This window comes from Cyprinus carpio, chromosome B1, assembly GCF_018340385.1.
Source record: "Cyprinus carpio isolate SPL01 chromosome B1, ASM1834038v1, whole genome shotgun sequence".
NCBI lineage: Eukaryota > Metazoa > Chordata > Actinopteri > Cypriniformes > Cyprinidae > Cyprinus > Cyprinus carpio.
Window position 1 is genome coordinate 35,521,509 of NC_056597.1, and position 25,025 is coordinate 35,546,533.

A 25,025-nucleotide genomic window follows, 5' to 3' on the forward strand; every position below is an offset into this window, starting at 1 on the left:
CGGGTTTGGAACGACATGAGGGTGAGTCATTAATGACATAATTTTCATTTTTGGGTGAACTATCCCTTTAATATGTTCCCACCAATAGTTGCACAAGTGCATTAGTTTGCATACATTGCCTTAATGAAGACACCGCCCGTGGTCAGAAGAGTAACCATTATTTGATGTTTATCTGGTACATCTTTTAAATGCATTTCAGAAACATTTTATGTGAGTATTGTAGCTTCTCACATTAAAGTAATACTCACATCATATAAAACATATAACATCAGTTAAGCAAAAGGCTAATTAAATTAGTAATTAGAGGTTGACCGATGTGTCAGTGGTCTGTGTACCTTCATATAATTCGTTTTTTAGTTTAATATTGAAATCTGAATTTTTTTTTTTCAAAACGAAAACGAAAAATCAAGAATTTGTCTTAATTTTTTCGTTTTTACGTTCAGGGACAGAAAACGAATAAACAACTTGAATATTCGATTTCTACATGTGGGCGGGAATGAAACGCCCCTCTCTGCTGATTGTTCAACCAAACATTACAACATAATAATAGTCCTAAAACATAATAAGAGTCCGACGCTTCTACGGATTCTTAACGTGTTTATGGTTCGTAACTGTAGTACATGCTTGGTTATTAAAATATTAACCTAATGCTGTGTTCTAGAAGGTGTTCACAGGGTGTGGCTTCCGTCGTTTTTTTATTATTATTATCATTTTTTATTTTTTTATTTTGATTAGATAATCACCAAGTGTTCTAAAATAGAAGCAGTTGAAGTGTGAGAGTATACATACAATATCCATATATACGTAATTTCAGTGCTATGGCCTTTGTGTGGGTATTTAAAGACGGTAATTTTTTTGAGCATGACTGTTGAAATTAAATAGTATCACTTTACAGTAAGACTCCATTTGTAAAATTAAGATTAATGAAAGCTGTATAAGTAGTTTTCCTTGTTAGAGTGTATATTATATTATAATAATGAATTGAACTGTTCTGCTTGAGAATTTTTTTAAACATTTTAAATATTTGATTTTTAATATAATTTACTTTTAAGTAACAAAGCACTGTACTTTTTTTTTTTTGAGGATGAGGGTTGAGGGTGTAATTTGAAACACAGCCTTTGAGTGTCAACTTTGATCACTGATAATTCACATTATATTGCAGTAAGCTCCTTTCTCAAAAATGACAAACATTACCCAGCATGCACTGTTTTAATGGAAAACAGTATGTTATGGTCAAAATTTGGCCTTTTTTTACAGCAATTTTTACCAGTACATTTATAATAAAAACAGCAATATTCAATTTAAATAAAATGTTAATTTTGATTTCATGGTGACTTTAAGACTTGGCAACCACCCATAGCATTGTGCAAGATTGTGCAGTACTCACATTTTGAATACATTATTTGAAATGAACAGGCTAATACTGAATCTGAATTTTAGAGAAAGCCAATTGTTATTAGAATGTATTAGGCATTTATATAACTTATCTCATTCTTTTAACATGGTTGGTTTATGCGAGTATAACACATTGTGGGAGAAACACAAACCCAAGCGTGCGCGTCTCACACCCATTTTCGCTAGTTACTATAAAATCAATTCATACGTGCTCTGAACTGACAATCTTCAAACAGTTTTGTGAAAGAAACATGTACAAGTGAAAGTGATTATACTCACAGAAAATCTTTTCTTCTGCTCTGTTTGTTTAAATGACGTCTCACTCGGGAACTCTGTTTAAAGACTGTAAAACCCGACAACTAACTTAACTCAAACCGTTTGAGTAAACAGATATCCTTAAAAACCTGACAAAGAAAACAGGATTGGGCTGCACTTGAGGCGGTGCTACGTGTGTCCTTAAAAACTCTCATTGGCTCAATTGTCTTTCAAATTCATGATAGGAATTATTTTCATAGTTGTATTGTTCAAGTCTGTGTGAACAGGAAACTTTACACCAAGCCTTAAGACTTCATTATAATGCATGTAGAAAATAAATAAATAAATAAATAAAAACAATTGCATCTGCAGTGGTTCTGAGAGAATGGTTTGCTAAATTAAGCTGGTCGTTACCCGAGGTCTTCAGACAGAGGAAGAAGTCATGAATGAAATGATTGATAAAATGTGGAATAATTCATATAATCATAGTATGGCAAGAAATAAATTAGTATTCATAATATAAATAACATTTAGTTCGGTGCAGGATGAGAAATAAATTAAACAGCAAATGAACTGACAGTGAACACTGCACACACGCACGCACACACACACACACACACACACACACACACACACACACACACACACACACACACACACACACACACACACCCATATCTTTTCCTGTAATTCAAGGTTTTTCCTGTACAGCACATGCAGTTTACTTTCAGTTTCACTTTAGCGGAAACACATCAGCATTTATTATGAAACCAGATGCCAATTTTCTTGCACTGAAGATCATAATTTGGGTGACAGAATTAAAATTAAATGAATACTTTTATACTAAAGACCTAAGTCACTAAGAACAAATCACAAACCTTCCCAAAATGGCTGTCGCCGGCAATCTGCATTTCACGACAATGTCCCTTTAATTTAATCTTTGCATGTACAAGTTTGGCAAGAAGAAGCAGCTGTTCTTGTACTCAGTGTGTTTTTTATTTTACGTTTGCACAATAACTTACTCCCAGCCATGATTATTACTATCAGCCATGATCCTTTTATTCTCAAACAGCAACATTACACACTATAACATAAGCTAAAATAAAAGGCAAAAAGCATAATAGGACCCATAAAAAGCCCATTCGTTGGTAAAAATTGGTCTCAGCAGTTTTGTGAAGGTTTAAGACAGGTCTCCACACTAAGTCCTGGAGGGCCGGAGTCCGGCAGAGTTTAGCTCCAACCCTGTTTAAACACATCTGAACCAGATAATCAATGTCTTGGCGTACTAGAAACTTCCAGGCAGGTGTCTTGAGGCAAGTTGGAGCTAAACTCTGCAGGACATCGGCCCTCCAGGACTAAGTTTGGAGACCCATGTTTTAAGAGGGAACTCTTACCTAAGAGCTTTTATTGCTATTTAGGAGAACTCTTCGTAGTAAGATTAGATGTTTTGTGAATACAGCCCATGGCTTTTATTGTTTGAACACAATAACTGTGCTCTATAGTCCAAATCTTTGTTTTGCTGCTGCAATTAATGCTGCTGCTGCTAATGCTACTGCCCCCTTCCTATATACTGTTATTGCTGTTTTCCCATATTCTTTAGCTTTCTGTTGAAAAGCCTCCCATTCAACCTTCTTTTGAGCTTGTTCATACATCTCAATAGTGTAGTGCTCTTCTCAATCTTCTGCAGCAGTTCAGTGACTTGAGAGCGTTTTTTCGTGTCTTTAGCATTGAATGAGTGAAATCTGCCACCACACTCATCAACAAGAGCCTGCAGATCATTGCTTTTTTTTTTCTTTTTTCTCAGTTAAATCTATCTAATGGTTTCCCCTCCAGCTGATCATCATAAGTGAACAGGATGATAGTATGACAAATATCATCTTCAAAAGGTTTTTTTTTATTATTATTTATTTATTTATTTATTTATTTATTGAGTGTGTGTGTTTGTTGGCATGACAAACATTTGATCTCAATGTTAACCTTTTTTTTTTTTTTCCCCAAGATCAAATGGAGTGATGCAGCGATCAGGACGAGTTCCTGTGGAGAAGAACATCATCATCCTGTTTATAATCACAATGTTATTTGTACAAATATAAAAGTTCAAAATAAACAAAATAACACAATTCAGTTCAAAACTCTTTAACTATGATGTCTGATTATAGACCTAAAAATATGTGTGAGAGAAAGAAAAATTTAAATTGTATTATAGTATAAACTGATTACTGTCTGTTAATTCTTCACTGATTGTTGGTGCTCACTTACATAAAGGCTTAGAGACAGTCCAAGTCCTTCTTGCACAGAAGTGTCAGCTAAAATACAGATATTTTTTAGTATTAAAAAATGTTTCATTTACTGTAATTTGTCCTTAATTTCATAATACTTAAAATAACAGCTCAGAAATTAATTTTGAGATAATTTTACAAAGGTTTGATTACAATTTAAAATAAAAGAAAACAAACTGAAAAAAATCTGTTATTTTACATGTACAGTGCACACAGGCTTTATACATGCATGCAAGATGTAATGAGTATATATATATATATATAATATATATATATATATATATATATATATATATATATATATTATATATATATATATATATATATATATATATATAATGTTTGTGAAGTGTAATACCCCAAATTATAACTCTCACAAAACAAATGGCATGCAACAAAACAATAAACTTTCTAATCTGAAGAGAAGATCTCAAGGAAAACCATTTGCGTAACTGTGCCTTCATGCTCCCTTAAGCCCCACTCCCTTCCTCCTGGGCACATGGCCCAGGTCACTGAAAGTTGACTTAGAAGTGTCTAGAACTCAAGTTACTACACTCTAAAAAATGCTGGGTTAAATAAAACCCAGCACTGGGTTAAAAAGGGACCAACCCAACAGTTGGGTTGTTTTGACCCAGCAGCTGGCAGAGGTATAAAGTCCAGGGGTCAGAAAGTAAAAGTCCTGCCATATGTTTTATTCCACCCATGAATTCAGCAGCTGATTTAACCAGAGGAGAACCAAGTCATTCCTTCCAAGTCACAAACAAGTCTCGAGTCAGATCCCAAGTCCTCAAAGAGTTAAAGTTAATGAGATAATTAAGTGACTAATTAAATGAAGATTGTACATTAGTGATGAACAGCTGTTGTTAACAATCAACATCACTGAAGAAAAGAGAAACACAAGAACTACAACCGACTCCAGGCACAGCCTTGGAAGAAATATACTGATTTTTTTTTTTTTTAAAAAACGCACACAAGATGCCACCATAACTGTGGTCAAGCTTTGCTTTAATTAGTCTCTTGACCCTTTTAATAACTCAAAGTAATTTGTTTTCTAAGCAGTTACAATATTGTTTCACAGCAAACATTTGTGCATTGCTGAATCAAAAGCTTGAAGTAGCAGAATAACTTGTGATTTGCTGCTAATAACTCATGGTAAATAAACATCGTAAAGCGGTCTCTCTCTTTGGTTTATTGTCCAGGTACTGTATAACTACAAAAAAAAAAAAAAAACTATTAAACAAATGCCACCTTAATGTGTCAATATTGAATAAAAAAAAAAGATATGTTAGCTCAGGAATTTAGCCATGAACATTTATCATACTATCCTCAACAGTGGTGACAATAATTTTTCATACTGCAGTGCATGATGGGAGTTTTTACTATGGTGTTACCCAGCATTCATTGCATCATGAAGCATTTTGTTGATTGTCACCATTGTTGAGATTGGTATACTGGTTATTGATGTCTCTCTGTGTCTAAATAGTGTAGTTTTTTTTTGGTGTATTATATGTATATATACACACACACATATATATATATATACACATACTTTTTTTTTTATTAATTCACTATATATTTTAGAACAACAGTGTTCTGTAGTTTCACATAGTTCTTAATGCAAAACCTGAACATGTAAATGGAAACAAGTTATTTTAAATGAAATCAGGCCATTTCATGAGGTTTGTTTCATCACATATAAACAGCAAATATCTCATCATTGTAAAACACCACATGCATTTCTACAGAGAGAGAGATCTAGTGCAAAAAGTCAAGGGTCAAGAGCACAACTAAATCAAACACTGATCTCCATGATGGTGGCATCATTTTAACCAATAAAACACTCAACATCTGATCCTCTGTAATTTCCAATAACAGCATGTGTTCATCATTAATGCACAATCATCATTTAATTAATCACTTATTTATCTAATTAACTTTAACTATTTGAGGACTTGGGATTTAACTTGAGACTTGTTTGTGACTTGAAAGGAATGACTTGGTTCCTCCTCTGGTGAAATCAGCTGCTGAGTTCATGGATGGAGCAAAAATATGGCAGGACTTTTACTTTCTGACCCCTGGACTACCCACCTCTGGTCAAAATAACCCAACCGCTGGGTCAAAACAACCCAACCACTGGGTTGGTCCCTTTTTAACCCAGCACTGGGTTATATTTAACCCAGCATTTTTTAGAGTGTATACTTGCATATTGTGGTTGTAAAGAGTGGAAAAGAAAATGAGGTTCTGTTCAAAATGTTGGTGCAATATTCCAAAAATTGTGTTTTATTGGAAGGTGAAAAAATAGTTACAGTGCATGAGAAAACAAAAATGAATAAAACCTGTAAAAAAAAAAAAAAAAAAAAAAAAAAAAAAGGACAGATAACAAAACACCAATAATGTGCTTATTTGGCTAAACCAAATGGCCCAAGTGTGCAACACTGCTCAATCCACAGTCAGAACAATAACTGACTTCATTCCAGCCAGCAAGCCTATTAAAAAAAAAAGTTTGTAACAATCAAGTTAAATAATATAAACACCCAACACAACTAGAATTAAAGTTTCCAAACAAGTAAAACAACAACCATTAACAGAAGAGAGTTTAAAAAGAAATTAAGGACCAAAACAACTGTTCCTAAATTCTCATCTCCCCCCTACATCAGGAAGTGATGTGGCTGTTGTTTTAAAAAGCAGTTTGACCTAGATTAAGTGTTTGAAGTAAAAGGAAATTAATTGGCAAAACAGAGATCTAAGTATCCAAACAAAAAAAATAAAAAAAAAATAAAACAAAAACATACCAAAAAAAAGATAAAAAATTTAAAACAAAAAAAATAAAAAAAAAAGAAGAATCAATGGATGGGAGGAAGAAAAAACAGGAAGATGGTTTTATAACTTCCAAAGAAATGTGGGTAAAGGTAGAATGACAAGGAGAAACAAAAAATAACAATAATTAATATCAATACGAAAAATTGGAACATACAGCACTTAATAGTACTTTGAATAAAGTAAGGCAAAATCAGACATGAACATGTGACCATTGTGATGAAGAGGAAACAGTGGAACAACGTTATAAAATGAAATGTCCATTGTATGATAGTGAAAGAAGAATGTTGGTTTGTAATTTGAAAATAATTAAGATGAAGTTTGACTTGATCAACATTGCAGAGGAACTCATATGAGGAATGTATTCATTTTTGAATACTTTATTTGATAATGACTGATCTAGATAGAAGAATATAGGTGTTAGTGGGTAATAGGAAAAGGGTTTGCGAACTTGGCCCACACTAACCAGCAGGTGGCGGTAATGCACCTTGAATTTGTATGTCAATCGCCATTAAAATCTACAAGAAGAAAATGATTAAAGGTTTGATTGTACAAAGTGTGAACCTGGAAGTTTAACTGCAACAAGGTTTTAGGAAAAATAAATGTAATTATCACATGAATAACTGTGTGTTCTGGCATTTTGTTCCTTTCTTTTCTTTTCTTTTTTCTTTTTCTCTTTTTTTTATTTTTTAGAAAAATAGCGATTTAAGAGAAACTATAAAGTGTTGAAAACTAGAACAAAACACAGCGGTGACAAACTTAGACTAAACAAAACAAAAACTTCATAACACTTTCCTGATGTGAACACAGATGTTAATTTACCTGCAATGCACAGTACAAGTGATATGAGTGTGTGTTTGTAAGTCCAAGTTTATAGAGTCAACAGGTTAACCTTTGACAGTGGTTATTATATCTTAAGAATCTATGATTTTAACCTTTTCATGTTTAGTATCACTGTAGAGGTCTCCGTGCAATTGGTAAAATCGTCTCCGTTTCACAGCAGTCTCTTTTATTATGAGAAGAATGATAATGAGAGGTGTGTCTCCCTCAGTGTCTGGTGAGAATGTTTTCCCTTCTCCGGCCAGGTGTGATCCTTCACAGATCCTGACCAACCAAAAGGTCTTTTATGTTTTTACAACTGATTTGAAGACTTCTTTGTTCTGAAGGTTGCTTTCTTTGTGGGCGATCCGAGATGGAGTGAAACATGGACAAGTATAAGCTACACTGGGCTTCAGACATGCTTTTAAACTACAAAAATACACACAAATAGACACACACACACACACACACACACACACATACACACACACACACCACACACACACACACACACACAATCAAAATGTCAGTCTTGAAGAGTTTTCACTTAAAGTCAGTTATGTCTTAAGTGAACATAAACAGTTGGGAAAGTAATCAAATGCTTAATCTGTGCATTTGGTCTTAAAGTGACAGCAGCCTAATAATTCTACTGCTGTCTCTGTAATTAAAGGTGCCATAGAATGCATTGATACAATATTTAAAATTATTCTCTGATGTATTATACAATTATAAACATTATAAACATTATTATTATTTATTATTTATTGTTTTACCAAATTCAGCTCAGACCTTCAGACTCGTCTGACTCGTGTTGCTGCATAACTGGTCAGACTTACCTTCCCAAAAAATCCTAGTGACTTTCGTTATCTGAGCAATGAAGGCCTTAATACTTAATGTCCACTAGAGGGGGCGACAGGTTTAAAAACCCAGTCTGCTCTTTTTCTGTTTACATCAGTTTAAATGACAAATAAATATCAGAATCACTGAAGAAAAGAGAAACAAGACAAACACAAGAACTACAACTGACTTCAGCCACAGCTTTAGATGAAATCAACTAAAGATTTAAACAACTCAACAAACAGCTTTACCAGCTTCACTCATTACTAACCAGACTGACTTTATTTCTGTCAGATCAGAGATCATAGATCAAAAGATCTTTTTGAGCGTTACAGAGATTTAGATGATGATGTTTTACTGTTTCGTTTGACGTTACCATTGTGGAGATCAGTATTTGCTTTAGTTGGGCTCCTGACCCTTGACTTTCAAGTACACTCTGCTGCAGCCTGCAGATTGAGGCGGGACTGCACCTGAGGCCGGGCTGCATGTGTTGCCCCGCCCCACCCCATACCTACTGTGATTGGTTCGATCATCTTTCATAGACATACATGATATGAGATGTGTGTGTAGTTAGTGTAGGACGGAGTATGTTGCTTAAAAAGCTGAAAACTGTGCAGTTTTACAAAGCCTTCATTATAATGCACAGAAGAAAAAAATTAAACATATCAACAACTAACCATCCACCTCAAATAAATGATTTTCTAAATAAAACAAACCTATATTCAAACAAACATATGAACAACCCACTACATTTAATAAATGAATTGGGTTTATTATTCACAGTGGGAGGATCAGGTCTTCAGATAGAAGAATGAATTATGAATTAAATAATTTCTGTAAATTTGATTTTCATATCATCAGAGTATGAGAAAGTATTGTTTTAATTTATATAGCATTACAAGACAATTATTGTTACTATTATTGTTATTGTTATTATCTGCAACAGGCTAATGTGTCTGCTGTGTGCCATTTAAATTTTTATGAAACTTTAATTTTCTTTACTACATTGCAAAGCATTGACTTTTCCTCCCCTTTATTTCAGGAAAATATGCTGCTTCTCATTCTTTTAAAGTGAAGAAATCGAGAAACGTTTATTTCTACTGGCCAGTGATGATTCTGAAAGGACATACCTGTAATCTGTTGCTATAGTAGTATTTTAGTGCAGTTGTCTCACAGCCACTGTGGGCAAATATTGAGATAAACTTTATAAAGTATCATCTATTTATATTAAATTAATATATTAAATTGGTATCTTCTCCGATACCAATTTTGTGACCATTATTGCGCCGATTCTTTTCATTCAGCTGGAATGCTTAACGTGGCTCCTAATGCATTAAAAGTTTTTATTTTTTATTTTTATTTTTTTTAAGACCAAACTCTGTAAACACATTACTAATAGAGTATTCTATTCACAGACAAGCAGATGAGTCCAGAATATGAATGCAATGCGTTTAATTTGCCTACGTGTTAAGCATTTTCCTCCCATAGAAAACCATTAGACTAAAAGGAAAACGCTTAACGTGGCGTAATGCATTAAAACGTGTTTTAAAAAGAACAAACTCAGTAAACATTTTTAATAAAGCATTCTATTTACAGACAAGCAGGTTATGGGAGGAAAATGCTTAACACGTAACTAAACACATTGTGTTCGTATTCTGGGCTCATATCTGCTTGTCTGTGAATAGAATGCTTTATTAATAATTTGTTTACTTCTCACTAGATCTGCAGCCTCTGGTTGTGCAGGAACATAGTATTGGTTAGTTAGGGTAGTTTAGTTAAGGCGTCGCATACGCCGAAGATTTCGGGTTTGTTTTCTACCTTTTCTTTTGGTTAGTTAGGTTAGAGGGTTTCTGGAACTTAGTTTAGGACATATTTTTGTTTTATTCTTTTCGTTGATTTGGGCACCGCCCTCATTCCCTGTTTTCTCCTTAACTTAATGTTTTTTCTATTTTTGTCTAATATATGCATTGTACATAGCTCACACACTGTCTAGTGGCTTCTGCTTTTTTGAAATTAAAACATTTAATTGGGGTAATTCCGTACTTGTGTCTGGTCATTTCTACAATCTCCACCATCACAGCAATATAACTAAATGTTGCGTCTCAACCCCTGGAACTTTAAAAGTTCATAACATTACTTCTAATACAGAAATCAAATGACACTGTGCTGTTAAAATGGCTGCTTTTGTTTTGTGTTTGTGCATCTTTGCAGAATCTGAAATGTCTGCAGACTGCTGTGTGCACTGAGGATGGAGAAGTCCACAGCAGCATCCTGGGAATGGTCAAGTGTCATGAATGAAATGCTCCATCACTGCATCTGCCTTTGTTTTCTCATCAGGACTGGATGTTCCTGTGTTCTCTTCATCCTCATTGAGCCCAGAGCAAGTGAGAACATCTAGAGAAAGACCCACAGACACTGAGGATGTGATTTTGGTCAAGTTTGTTCTGCTGGTTTCTGTTCATACAACATCAGTCAATGAAACCTGAGTTTTCAGAATCAAATAATGTAATGAAGAATCTGGAAGTCAGGCTCCATTGACTGATACTCTATGAGCACAAACCAGCAGGAGAAACTTGACCAAAATCACCTTGTGTGTTCAGAAAAGTGTGTGCGCGCACACACACACACACACATACACACACACACACACACGCACAGAAGGATTGAACAGAATGGAGGCAAGTAAATAATGACTGAATTTATATACTTTAAGAAATAAGCAGCTTTATTGAGCATTTGTGCCCAAGACACACACACACACACAAAAAAGCATTTACAAAAATCACATTTACATGTATTCATTTGCAGAGGTGGATAGTCCAGGGGTCAGAAAGTAAAAGTCCTGCCATATGTTTATTCCACCCATGAACTCAGCAGCTGATTTCACCAGAGGAGGAATCAAGTCATTCCTTCCAAGTCACAAACAAGTCTCAAGTTAAATCCCAAGTCCTCAAAGAGTTAAAGTTAATGAGATAATTAACTGACTAATTAAATGATAATTGTGCATTAGTGATGAACACCTACTGTTATTGTAAATTACAGAGGATCAGATGCTAATGTTTTATTGGTTAAAATGATGCCACCATCATTGAGATCAGTGTTTGACTTAGTTGTACTCTTGACCCTTGACTTGTTGTGCTAGACCTCACTCTGTAGCTTTGTATGGGGTGTTGTAGAAAAGAGCGATCAATGATCTACATTAAACACATAGTCACGATGAGCTGGTGTGATTATGTTCAAAATAATGTTCGTTTGTTTCATAAGTTTAGATTTTGAATAGTCATCCCAGTGAAACTACAGCACGCAAAAAAAGTACTGCTTTAATAGTTACAGAGAATGATTTTTAAATCTGTGCAACACATGAACACATGAACTCCAGTGGTTTATAGACACACACGGATATCAAGAACAAGCATATTAATCTCTACAATGGTGACAATCATCAAAATGCTTTCTTGTTGCAATACATGAAAAACTCCCATAATGCACTGCAGTATGAATAATTATTTTCACCACTGTTGAGGATCACATGATAAATGTTCATGCCTAAGCAGGATTTTTTTTTTTTCTTAATGTTGAAGTATTATAGCGGTAATGTATAATGAAATATCACTCTTTTTTGAAAAATAAAAAAAAAAATTCAAATCAAGATCATACAATCATCAAAAGCATCGGATACCTGCTAGTTCAAGATTTGTTTCAGCATTGCACAAATGTTTTCTGTGAAACAATAATGCATTTGCTTAGAAGCAGATTTATCTAAACTGTTAAAAGGCTCAAGAGCCCAATTGAAGCAAATACTGACCACAATTATGGTGGCAAAGTTTTTTTTTTTTCTTCTTCCAGTTCCAAGGCTGTGCTTAAAGTCAGTTGTAGTTCTTGTGTTTCTCTTTTTCTTCAGTGATGTGGATTGTTAACAGTAGGTGTTCATCACTAATGCACAATCTTCATTTAATTAGTCAGTTAATTATCTCATTAACTTTAACTCTTTGAGGACTTGGGATTTAACTTAAGACTTGTTTGTGACTTGGAAGGAATGACTTGATTCCTCCTCCGGTGAAATCAGCTGCTGAGTTCATGGGTGGAATAAACATATGGCAGGACTTTTACTTTCTGACCCCTGGACTATCCACCTCTGTCAGTAAATAAAATAGGATATTTTTCTGATTTGTACATATAAATATCCTAGTCTGCCTAACTGCACAGCAAAATCCCCAGTGTTAATTTAACACTCTGAGTGTGGACTCATATAAACACTGAAGTAGTGTTAAAAGTAACACTGAAGCAGTGTTAAAGTTAATGAGATAATTAGGTGTTTGATTGAGTGATGATTGACCATTATTGAAGAAACCTGATGTTAACAAGCAGAATCACTAAACGAGAAAAACACAATTTGTGTGTCACCATTATAGTGGTCAGTGTTTGCTTTAGTTGGGATCTTGACCCTTGACTTTTTAACATTAAATTTTGTTTGGCTGATATAACTGAGTTATCATTGAATCATTGAACTCATTCAGAGTCTTTTCTCTGAGTTATATTTCCTTGATTGATTATAACAACTTTTGACACCACAGTGAAAAAGACGGTATCTGCAATACATTTTGTAAGGGTCCCTTGCAAACTGTTCTGATTTTTTTTCAAGATTCATTATTTTAGGCACACACAGACATCAAGAATCAGTGTATGAATCTCAACAACGGTGACAAACAGCATATTCAGATAAACAGATCAACTCTGAACATCACAAAACTAAATACTAAAAAGTCACATAAAAACCGGCAAAAATGATGAGTTTTTATTGGCTATAACATGCTTTTTTTGATGGTCACCATTGTTGTGATGCTCACGCTGACTCTTGATGTCTGTGTGTCTAAATAAAAACTTATTTATTATGTAGCTGTAACTTTTAAAAACATCTGTCTGATTAGGCCAAAATGCAAGGTCTTGTATTTTTCATTTAACTTATGTAATAAATAAAGACAATCCAACTCAAGTGTTCAAACCCAAAACACAACCAACAACACGACCACATTTCCTCTGGTTTGTTTGTCTGTTATAACTCAGTTACCACAGCCACATAAAAAAACTTAAAGTTAACCACTTAAGGGTCAAGATCCCAACTAAAGCTAATACTGACCACTATAATGGTGACACACAAATTGTGATTGTATTCTTTGGTGATTCTGCTTGTTAAAATCAGGTGTCTTCAATAATAGTCAATCACTCACTCAATCAAACACCTAATTATCTCATTAACTTCAACACTGCTTCAGTGTTACTTTTAACACTACTTCGGTGTTTATATGAGTCCACACTCAGAGTGTTAGATTAACACTGGGGATTTTGCTGTGTGCATCACTACATTGTACAGTCAATACAGGTCAAAGCCATCTAGGTCAAAGCCATCTGATGTTCCATTTATCTACAAAAATAGGCCTAACATACTGTATATGGCTCTTAAATCACTGCTTATAAAAATTCAGTGTTGTCATATTTGAATAACTCAACTGAATTGAGGTCATTCATTTTATAATTTTATTACTGACTGTGTAGGTCTACTTGTCTTTTTTTTTTTTTTTTTTTTTTTTATTTTCAGTTAGAAATCAAGCTTCCTTGTGGCTGTAAGTTACCATATTTTAAAGACACAAATACACAGAATGAGCAAATGTTTAAGATTGAGATTTTTGTAATGATAATTGATCAAAAAATAAAAGCCTGTAAAATAATGTAAATAAAAGCCTATATAAATTGCTTCCGGCTCTGGAATGGCATTCTTGCTCTGATGAAGTCAGTTTGATGGCTTGGGAGAATCCTCTTGTTAAGTCATGATGTTAGGACTGCTGCTTCTGGGTCCAAGTCTCTACTCATTTCAATTGAGAATACTATCTCAGCAGCATTTATGACCACTTTTTAATTAATATTACATCTTTAAGTTTAAAATTTCGCTGTGCACACTACAGGCTCCGTACTTACAGTGTCTTAGACACTAATATTTTAGCTGAATCACTGTCAGGCCATCTGGGATGGAGAAAAAGTTTAGGGTTATAATTTTTCAGTATGACATGACATCATGAGTGTGTATATGCACACAGTTTGTTGTTTTCTGAGGGGGCATCTGGCAGAGAGTTAGGACCCAGAGGCGGTGAAGCAAGATGTCAGACGTAACAAGCAGATATTCTTAAAGGGTTAGTTCAGCCAAAAATGAAAAGAATGTCATTAATGACTCACCCTTATGTCGTTCCAAACCCGTAAGACCTCCGTTCATCTTTGGAATGCATTTTCTTCTCTTCTGGGTCTGTTGTAAGCGCGTTCACAACACTGCAGTGTCGCTGCTGACTTACGATGCTGCTGACATGTTTTCTTTGTTATTGGGCACACCAGAAAGCATGTCAGCAGCGTTGTACGTCAGCGGCGTCACTGCAGTGTTGTGAATGCGCTCACAACAGACCCGGAAGAGAAGAAAATGCTGAATAAAGTAGTAATTTTTGTTATTTTTGGAGCAAAATGTATATTCGATGCTTTAACAAATTCTAACTGACCCTCTGATGTCGCATGGACTACTTTGATGATGTTTTTATTACCTTTCTGGACATGGACATTATACCGTATATACATTTTCAATGGAGGATCAGAAAGCTCTCGGACTAAATCTAAAATATCTTAAACTGTGTTCCGAAGATGAACGGAGGTCTTACGGGTTTGAAAAAACACAAAACCAAATCATTAAAAACACAACCCACATTTCTTCTTTAACTAACCCTTTAAAGGGGTCCTATTATGCTTTTTTACTTTTTGAATTTTAGTCAATGTGTAGTGTGTATGTCTGGGCATAAAAAAGATCTACAAAGTTTAAATCTCAAAGTTGACTCCAAAGGGAGATATTTCATTTTTTAAAAAAATCCCTTTTCAAGAACTACAAAAACGGCTAGTTTGAAATACAGCATTGTTTTCCGGGGTTTGTGATGTCACAAAGCAGCCCATTAGAATATCATTAAAATAAATCCTGCCTATGGAAATGGTTGGTTGGTTGGGAGGGGTGAGGTCGTGGTTCGAACACTTGGCTGAGTGGATTAGACAAGACGACGACAAAGAAGTGCTGCTGTAGCGTCAAGTTTTGGGGGGAGTCATGAGGCATTACAGTGTTGGTTTTGCCAAAAGGCTTTTGCTGAAAGACGTAGCAGTTCCCCCATTGTCAGGAAAATCTGCTGTATCTGCATCACAGCCTGTAAGTGTGCTGCTTTATTTGTTGTTGTGCATGTTATTTACATTTCAAAGTATAAGTTGAATGCCGTTTCTGCGATGTAATACATATAACCGTTGCTCTTATCTGTAGATAGTAAAAAGCAGTTGTTTTTAAGCAGTTTGTGACATCCTATCTAAAACGTGATTTAGCCAAAAAAATAACAATAATGTTACCACTCTTATATGTCTTGCAATATCCGTGCGTGCAAAGGTTCTGCGTGATCCTCTTGTTTAATATTCTCAGGGTCTGAATCCGACTCAAATTGATATGACAATATTGATGCCATCTTAACTATACTGGAGCAGACAGAACTTGCTGCTTAGGCAAGGGGTGGTCAGAACTGAAACACGTCTGAGCTGTTCGCCAATCACTACGCGCTGGGACAGCTAACCAATCACAACACATTTCGTTTTTCGGAAGGCGGGCCTTCATCAAACCCAGAACTAATCGAGCTATTCATGCCAGGCTGGGAAGAAAGGTATTTTAATAATGTAAATTATGTGAAAAATAATGGATTTTTCGAACCACCAAGCATGAGAGCATGTTCCAGTACACCTGCCAAAATGACATCAAGACTTTATAAAAGAGCATAATAGGACCCCTTTAACCACTCCTATCCAACCAAGGTATTGAAGTTAGAAATTCCTGTGTCATGACCACTAATTGACGTACTTTGTCAATAGATAAGAGTTGGTTTTGTTCAAAGTTGCTTTTATCCACATAGGTCTTTGATATGAATATTTTTTGGTAATTAAATATCGCCGGCTAAAAAGTAACTAGTAATTAGTACTCTGAGTAGTTTTTAAGAGTACTTTGTACTTTTACTTAAGTACTTTTTTGACACCAGTACTTTTACTTGTAATTGCGTATTATTTCAGCAATGTAACAGTACTTGTAATTAAGTACAAATTTTCAGTACTCTTTTCACCACTGTTGTTCATAAGTGTTGGGGTGGGCTAGAAATGCTTTCTGGGGTAAACTTAATTTCTAATTAGTAATACTTACATTTTTCAAGTGTAAAATCAACAGTCTTCTCCAAAGGCGAGATCTTCAAGCAGCTGATCGACATGTCTTTTATGCAGATATTACAAATATTGCAAACACTGAGGAAAACTGTACGAGGTAGGGTTTTGGAGTTACTGATGCTATGAGGTGTTTAGTCTTTAAGGATTAAACTGTGGGTTATTTCAGTAGAGTTAAAATATAAAAACTTAAATCAACACAAAATGTATTGGTTAAACTACAATCACAATAAAAGGGCAGCTGTTTCTTCAACAAGACCACAAAGTGAGCAAATTTCATCAACATCAAAATATTTACAGACAGTAGATATTAAACCTGTCTCAGTCAGTCATATTTTTGAAGTTGTTGCACTTGTTATAATGTCATAGGTCACATAATAATGTAAACATGGTGGATCCCATTCATACTCAATGAGATTTGGCTGTAGAGTACGTACTATTTTAGCGCTCGTTAAGTAAGTACTTATTGAACTTAAGTACCTACACTGTAAAACCTGACACAGTAAGTCACAGTAACTCAAACCGTTTGAGTAAACAGATTGCCTTTACTTAAACCATGTAAGTTTTAAAACTTTGCAATTATGTTATCAAGTGATTAATTAAGTGCTGATTGAGCTTTAGTGATGAACAGCTGCTGTTAACAAACAGCATCACCAGCTCCACTTATTAATAACCAGACTGACTTTATTTCTGTCAGACGTCTACAGAAGATCTTATTGAGAATTAACTAAGGTTTAGATGTTGATTTATTGTTTCATTTGAAGTCACCATGTTAGAGATCAGTGTTTGCTTTAGTTGGGCTCTTGACCCTTGATTTCTGTCTTAGATTATTATTTTTTGGATGTTGTAACAATGTGTTTTTGAAACATGTTTGTTATAACTCAACAAATCCAGAGAAAGTATGATCAGGTATTGGTAGTTATACAGCATATTGGTGATGATAATCATCAATTATAGAGCTGTTCAGAGTTCAAAATTTTATTAAATAGGTGTTCTGTAGTTAGTTCAGTTGATTTACAATGAGAGCCATTCAAAAAGTCAGTGGTTCTTACATAATCAGTTAACATAAAGAATTTTCCAAACAGTTTGGTGTTCTATGGTATCAATTAGTCACACACAGACATCAATAATCAGAATATGAACCTCAACAATGGTTACGAAAAAAAAAAGAAAAAAAAACATGCTGCAATGCATGCTGGGTAATATTGTAGTACAAAACTCATCCATGGCTCCCAGCATGCTCTGCAGCAAGGGTTTTTTTTTTTTATGGTCACCATTGTTGAGGTTCATATGCTGATTATTGATGTCTGTGTGTGACTAAGTGACTTCATCAGAGATTAGACTTCAAACAGTTCAATAATCATCATCATCACCAATATACAGTATAACAACAAACATCTAGGTACAGGTTCAATAAAAAAAAAAATGCTAACCTGAATGCACTGTAATTCGCTTTGGATAAAAGCAGCTTCTAAGAGTGTGAGTGTGTGTATAACACCTGATGATATCTCCTCTGAGCTTCTGAGTTACAACAAATGACTACAACAGCCAAAGAAAAAACTAAGACAGAAATCAAGGGTCAAGAGCCCAACTAAAGCAAACACTGATCTCTAACATGGTTACTTTAAATGAAAACATAAATCAACATCTAAACCTTAGTTAATTCTCAATCAGATCTTCTGTAGACGTCTGACAGAAATAAAGTCAGTCTGGTTATTAATAAGTGGAGCTTGTGATGCTGTTTGTGGGGTTGTTTAATCAGATCTTGAGAGATTTAATGTATTTTATTTCAGTTTATTTTATCTAAGGCTGTGTCTGAAGTCAGTTGTAGTTCTTGTGTTTCTCTTTTCTTCAGTAATTCTGTTTGTTAACAGCAGCTGTTAATCACTAATTCACAATTATCACTCAATTAATCACTTAATTGTTTAATTGCAATGTATATCTTCTTTCAGTGAACTCAGCTGAATTAAGTTCAGGTTTTAGTGAGGCTGTGTCTGAAGTCAGTTGTAGTTCTTTTCTCTCTTTTCTTCAGTAATTCTGTTTGTTAACAGCAGGTGTTCATCACTAATTCACAATTATCACTCAATTAATCACTTAATTACTTAATTGCAATGTATATCTTCTTTCAGTGGACTCAACTGAATTAAGTTCAGAGTACTCATAACTGTTAAGTTTTAAAACTTAAATGGTTTAAGGCAATCGGTTTCCTCAAACGGTTTGAGTAAACCCAACTTGTCATGTTTTTAAGGATATTTGTTTACAGAAAAGGTTTGAGTTACGTTACTTGTCGGGTTTTACAGTGTGTTAGTTTTAAAACTTAAATGGTTTAAGGCAATCGGTTTCCTCAAACGGTTCGAGTAAACCTAACTTGTCAGGTTTTTACACTGTAAAACCCGACAAGTAACTTAACTCAAACCGTTTGAGTAAACAGATATCCTTAAAAACATGACAAGTTAGGTTTACTCAAACCGTTTGAGGAAACCGATTGTCTTAAACCATTTAAGTTTTAAAACTAACACACTGTAAAACCCGACAAATAACGTAACTCAAACCATTTGTGTAAACAAATATCCTTAAAAACATGACAAGTTAGGTTTACTCAAACCGTTTGAGGAAACCGATTGCCTTAAACCCATTTAAGTTTTAAAAACTAACAGTTATGAGTACTCTGAACTTAATTCAGTTGAGTCCACTGAAAGAAGATATACATTGCAATTAAGTAATTAAGTGATTAATTGAGTGATAATTGTGAATTAGTGATGAACACCTGCTGTTAACAAACAGAATTACTGAAGAAAAGAGAGAAAGGAACTACAACTGACTTCAGAAATAGCCTCACTAAAACCTGACAAGTTATGTTAACTCAAACCGTTTGAGGAAACCGATTGCCTTAAACCATTTAAGTTTTAAAACTAATAGTTGTGAGTACTCTGAACTTAATTCAGTTGAGTTCACTGAAAGAAGATATACATTGCAATTAAATAATTAAGTGATTAATTGAGTGATAATTGTGAATTAGTGATGAACAGCTGCTGTTAACAAACAGAATTACTGAAGAAAATAGAAACACAAGAACTACAACTGACTTCAGACACAGCCTTAGATAAAATAAACTGAAATAAAATACATTAAATCTCTCAAGATCTGATTAAACAACCCCACAAACAGCATCACCAGCTCGACTTATTAATAACCAGACTGACTTTATTTCTGTCAGACGTCTACAGAAGATCTGATTGAGAATTAACTAAGGTTTAGATGTTGATTTATGTTTTCATTTAAAGTAACCATGTTAGAGAACAGTGTTTGCTTTATTTGGGCTCTTGACCCTTGATTTCTGTCTTAGTTTTTTCTTTGGCTGTTGTAACCATTTGTTGTAACTCAAAAGCCCAGAGAAAATATCATCAGGTGTTAAACACACACTCACACTCTTAGAAGCTGCTTTTATCCAAAGCAACTTACAGTGCATTCAGGTTAGCATTTTTTTTTAATCTAACCTGTTTATAAAAGTAAGTTGTTGGTTGTAATACTGTATGTTGGTGGTGATAATCATTGATTATTGAACTGTTTGGTGTCTAATCTCTAATGAAATAGGTGTTGTGTAATTAGTTGGATTGATTACAGTAAAAATGATTCTAAGAGCCAGTGGTTCTGTGATAATCAGTTAATATAAAGAATTTTCCAAACAGTTTAGTTTTCTGTGACGTCACTTAGTCACACACAGACATCAATAATCAGCATATGAACCTCAACAATGGTGACCATAAAAAAAAAAAAAAAAAAAAAAAAAAAACAATGCAGCAGAGCATGCTGGGAGACATGGATGGGTTTTGTACTACAATAATACCCAGCATGCATTGCAGCATGTTTTTTTTTTTTTTGTAACCATTGTTGAGGTTCATATTCTGATTATTGATGTCTGTGTGTGACTAATTGACACCATAGAAGACCAAACTGTTTGGAAAGTCCTTTATATTAACTGATTATGAAAGGACCACTGACTTTTTTAATGGCTTTCATTGTAATCAACTGAACTAACTATAGAACACCTATTTAGTAAGATTTTGGACTCTGAACAGCTCCATAATTGATTTTTATCATCACCAATATGCTGTATAACAACCAATACCTGATCATATTTTCTCTGGGTTTTTTGAGTTATACATTTACATTTACATGTTTCAATCAAACAGCAGTTTTATCAAAAACGACTTACAAATGAGAACAGTAGAAACAATCAGATCACCGAACAACAACGGTATACAAGGGCTATGACAAGTCTCAAGAGTACCACAACAGGGGTAAAGCAAAAAAAGGTCAAGTACTGATCTCTAACATGGTTGACTTTAGATGAAAATGAGTAAATCAAATTGAGATCATCATTCCACCAGCTGGGAGTTAGGAAAAAGTCCGTGAGAGTTCTCAATACAAGATCTTCTGTAGCAGAGCGCAAACTTCTGAGGGTGCATAAGAAATAAAGGTAAGTCCAGTGGTTTTTGTAGGCAAGTGGTAGCTGGAATTTGATGATGGCTCCGAGTTATAACAGCAAAAACTGTTTCAAAACACTAAAAGACAGAATCAGAGCCCACTAAAGCAATCACTGATCTCTACATGACTTACATAAATGCAAAGTTTTAAAACCTTACTCAATAAGTCTTCTGTAATGTACAGGCATAAAGTCTGTTTAATACTGGAACGGTTTGAGTTTGTTAACAGCAGCTGTGACTTGTTAATCAGGATTACATAATTGCAAAGTTTTAAAACTTACAGTGTAAGTAAAGGCAATCTGTTTACTCAAACGGTTTGAGTATGCCATTTCGGACGCATATCCTCAAACGATGTGTTGGGCACACACAAAAACAAACCGTATAAGTGTTGTCCCTGTGTTGCGTTGGGCACACACACAAACACACCTGATATCTTTTCCTGTAATTCAAGGTGTTTCCTGTAGAGCACATGCAGTTTACTTTCAGATTATTTTTAGCGGAAACACATCAGCATAACATTTCCCTTTAATTTAATCTTTGAAAGTACACGTTTGGCAAGAAGTAGCTGCTGTTCTTGTTCTCAGTGTGGTTTTATTTTACGTTTGCACAATAGCTTACTCTCAGCCATGATTATTACTATAAGTCAAGATCCTTTTATTCTCAAACAGCAACATAACACACTATAACTGAAGTTAGAATAAAAGTCAAAAAGCATAAAAGGACCCATAAAAAGCATAATAATTCTCCCCATTCATTGGTAAAAATTGGTCTCAGCAGTTTTGTGAAGGTATAAGACGGAGGTCTCCAAACTTAGTCCTAGAGGGCCGGTGTCACCACCACAACCACCACCAGTGTGCAGCATCCACCTGGATGATGTGACGGCAGCCATATTGCACCAGAACGCCCACCACACACCAACTTATTGGTGGAGAGGAGACAGAGTGATGAAGCCAATCAGCAGATATGGGGATGATTAGGAGGCCATGATGGTCAGAGGCCAATGGGCAAATTTGGCCAGGATGCCGGAGTTACACTCCTACTCTTTCTCGAAAGACATCCTTTTCGATTTTTAATGACCACAGAGAGTCAGGACCTTGGTTTAACATCTCATCCGAAAGACACGAATCTGGGTTATGATGTTTGATCTACATATCTTGTGGAGGTCAGAATGTATCAAAAGCCCTGGTAGTAGACCCTGGTGTCCTAGGTTCAGAGGGGATACTGAAAAGACCCCTTCCCCTACCAAATCGGCTACTTTGGTCAAGTGTCACATTGTCATTCACCTTATCAATAAAGCTAATATTTCCAGATTTCCACGCTGTAACAGTCAATTAACTTCAACTTTATTATAATAAACAAACACAAATATTGTTCTGAATAGCATAAATTGATAACAGCAATCAGTCTGTTATTTTGCTAATAAAGTCTGAATTCAAATTGGTGACGTGTCTTCTTAGAAAAACAGTCCACTTTCATATAAAATAGTCCTTCAGTCCTTGAGGAAAAAAAAAAAAAAAAAACCAAAACCAGACACTGCAGCTTCCCTCGGCGAACAAACACTTTGGATGGATCTTTAAAAGGTCACGGCACCATTGTAATGGGTCCCAGGTAAGGGGAATCCACTCTGCGTTGTGTTGATGTCACTCAATTAAGAAACTTCAGACCCTTTTACTGCTTGACACTGTCTTTATTTTCTGCATAAATGGGTAAATATGTTGAAAACATGAATTTTGTGACTCTCTTCATTTAAGGAAACACCGTTTAATGCTTTGATGAACCACAAGACAAACTTCTCTCATCTAAGAAGGAAGTGAACTAAGCGGGCGATTTCACAAAGTTAATCTGTTTAGCATAATCATAAACAAAACACATAACCATAACACGAAATCAATCATAAAGATTGCACACAAAACCACAACATACCTGCATAAATGGGGAAATTTGTTGAAAACATTAATTTTGTGACTCTCTTCATTTAAGTAAACACCTGTTGGCAAAGGAAGAGTAAATACAGCAGGCAAATATATTCTAATCTCACTCACAATCGCAAACAGTCACAATTGCAATCATTCACAAATACGATTTCATAATCCCACATACAAGGTATGTTTAACAAAGCAAGAAACAGCTTCAATTCAGAATATATCATCAAATGTAAGGAATATTGCCGTTTAATACCTTGACGGACCACGAGACAAACTTCTCTCGGCTCGGAAGGAAGTGAACTAAGTGGGCAAAGTGCGCGCGTGAAGCGGAAACAAGTGTACTGTATACTTTTAAAGTGACAACTAGTGATGGGAAGTTCGGATCATTTTATCGACTCGGACCTTTGAGTCTCGTTCAGCAAAATGAACAAATCTTTTTTCGAGTCACTTCTTTCATTTTAGCAAAATGTAATTAAAATGTTATGTGTTACTTCCCCAACACATCTACTACTTACACAAACGTTGATCACACTACAAAAAAATACAAAACTATAATGCTAAAAGCAACAGAAAAGACTAATTCATTGTTTACCTAGATCTTCAATTTTTGATTAGCTCACCTCACACGCAAAACCTGTGCAGTCTGAGTTGGAAAGATACTTTTGAATTACACCAATCACACCTACCACAACGATTTTGAGAAATTTCTCAGCACAATAGTCCTAAATAAAAGCTTTAAACTGATGACAAATAAAAGTTTTGAACTATGATAGGCCGTAAACACACACAGACATCAACATTCAGCCTGTGAATCTCAACATGGGTGACAATGAAAATAAAATTTCATTGTGCAGTTCATGCTGGGTGCCAGTACAAAACTCCCAGCATGCATTGCACAATTAAATTCTATTTTCATTGTCACCCATGTTGAGATTCACAGGCTGAATGTTGATGTTTACGCCTGTCATAGTTCAAAACTTTCAATTTAAACATTTGGGTGTGATTTTTATTCTTATTAATAGCCACCATTGTAGAGATTTGTGTGCTAATTTCGTGTGATAATCTCTGTGTGTGTCTGAATGATGATATAGTTTTAAAGGTTCTGTGCATGAAATGTCTTTAAATATATTCACAATATTACGTCAGTTTGTCTTTCAAACTCACCAGTACCATAAACAACACAAATCAATTGACTCATATAAATGAATACTACTTGTATTTAGTTTACTTTTCCTTCTTTGTAATAAAAACACTCTCTAACACTAAGGTTATCTATTCTTTATCCATTCCATTTACTTGTTTGTTTTTTTATTTGTTTATTATAAAAGAGACCATCTAACCTGTTCTTTTTTGTTTGTATTCAAATTATTGTTTTATTTTTATCTATCTATCTATCTATCTATCTATCTATCTATCTATATATAAACGTACGTGTACTGCGTTAGGCTAACTGACGCTTATCACAGCACTTAAATATCATTGCTCTTTTGTTGGTTTTGATTGCTTTTATCGTCCTCATTTGTAAGTCACTTTGGATAAAAGCGTCTGCCAAATGCCAAAATGTAAATATTAATGTAAATGTATACAACTTAATTATCCTAATTATTTGTGTCAGTACTTGATATTATATTCTTCATATCAATTAAGACATTCTGGACATTTTTTTTCTTACTCCTTTAGTTAAGAAAGTGTTTGGGGAAAAGTCATTTAGGTATAAGGCTCCGGCAGATTGGAATAATTTACCATTAAATGTCCAGTTTGTGGTTTTCTTGTTTTAAAACTTCTTGTAATTGCTTCAGATGATATATCAATGTTTATATTTATAAGTGCTAGGTAAATGTAAATATAATCATTAATATTTCATGTGTTAATATTATAGTAGGGTGTGTTATGTTGTTTTGATCGCTATTATCATGTTGTTTGTTTTGTTATGTTATCTAATTTTA

General features: G+C 34.6%; 1 protein-coding gene and 1 long non-coding RNA gene across 2 annotated transcripts in view; both read right to left on the reverse strand.

Annotated features, from left to right (window-relative positions):
* LOC109067404 (B-cell receptor CD22-like) overlaps positions 1-25,025 on the reverse strand; it is a gene marked incomplete at its 3' end in the record, with an annotated part of 58,012 nt that overhangs the window by 27,699 nt on the left and 5,288 nt on the right. The gene's annotated exons all lie outside the window — the stretch shown is intronic.
* LOC122135973 lies at positions 22,476-23,966 on the reverse strand. Its single transcript, XR_006153828.1, has 2 exons — positions 23,078-23,966; positions 22,476-22,848 (listed from the first exon to the last, which is right to left on the reverse strand). It is a non-coding gene; the product is annotated as an uncharacterized LOC122135973 (long non-coding RNA).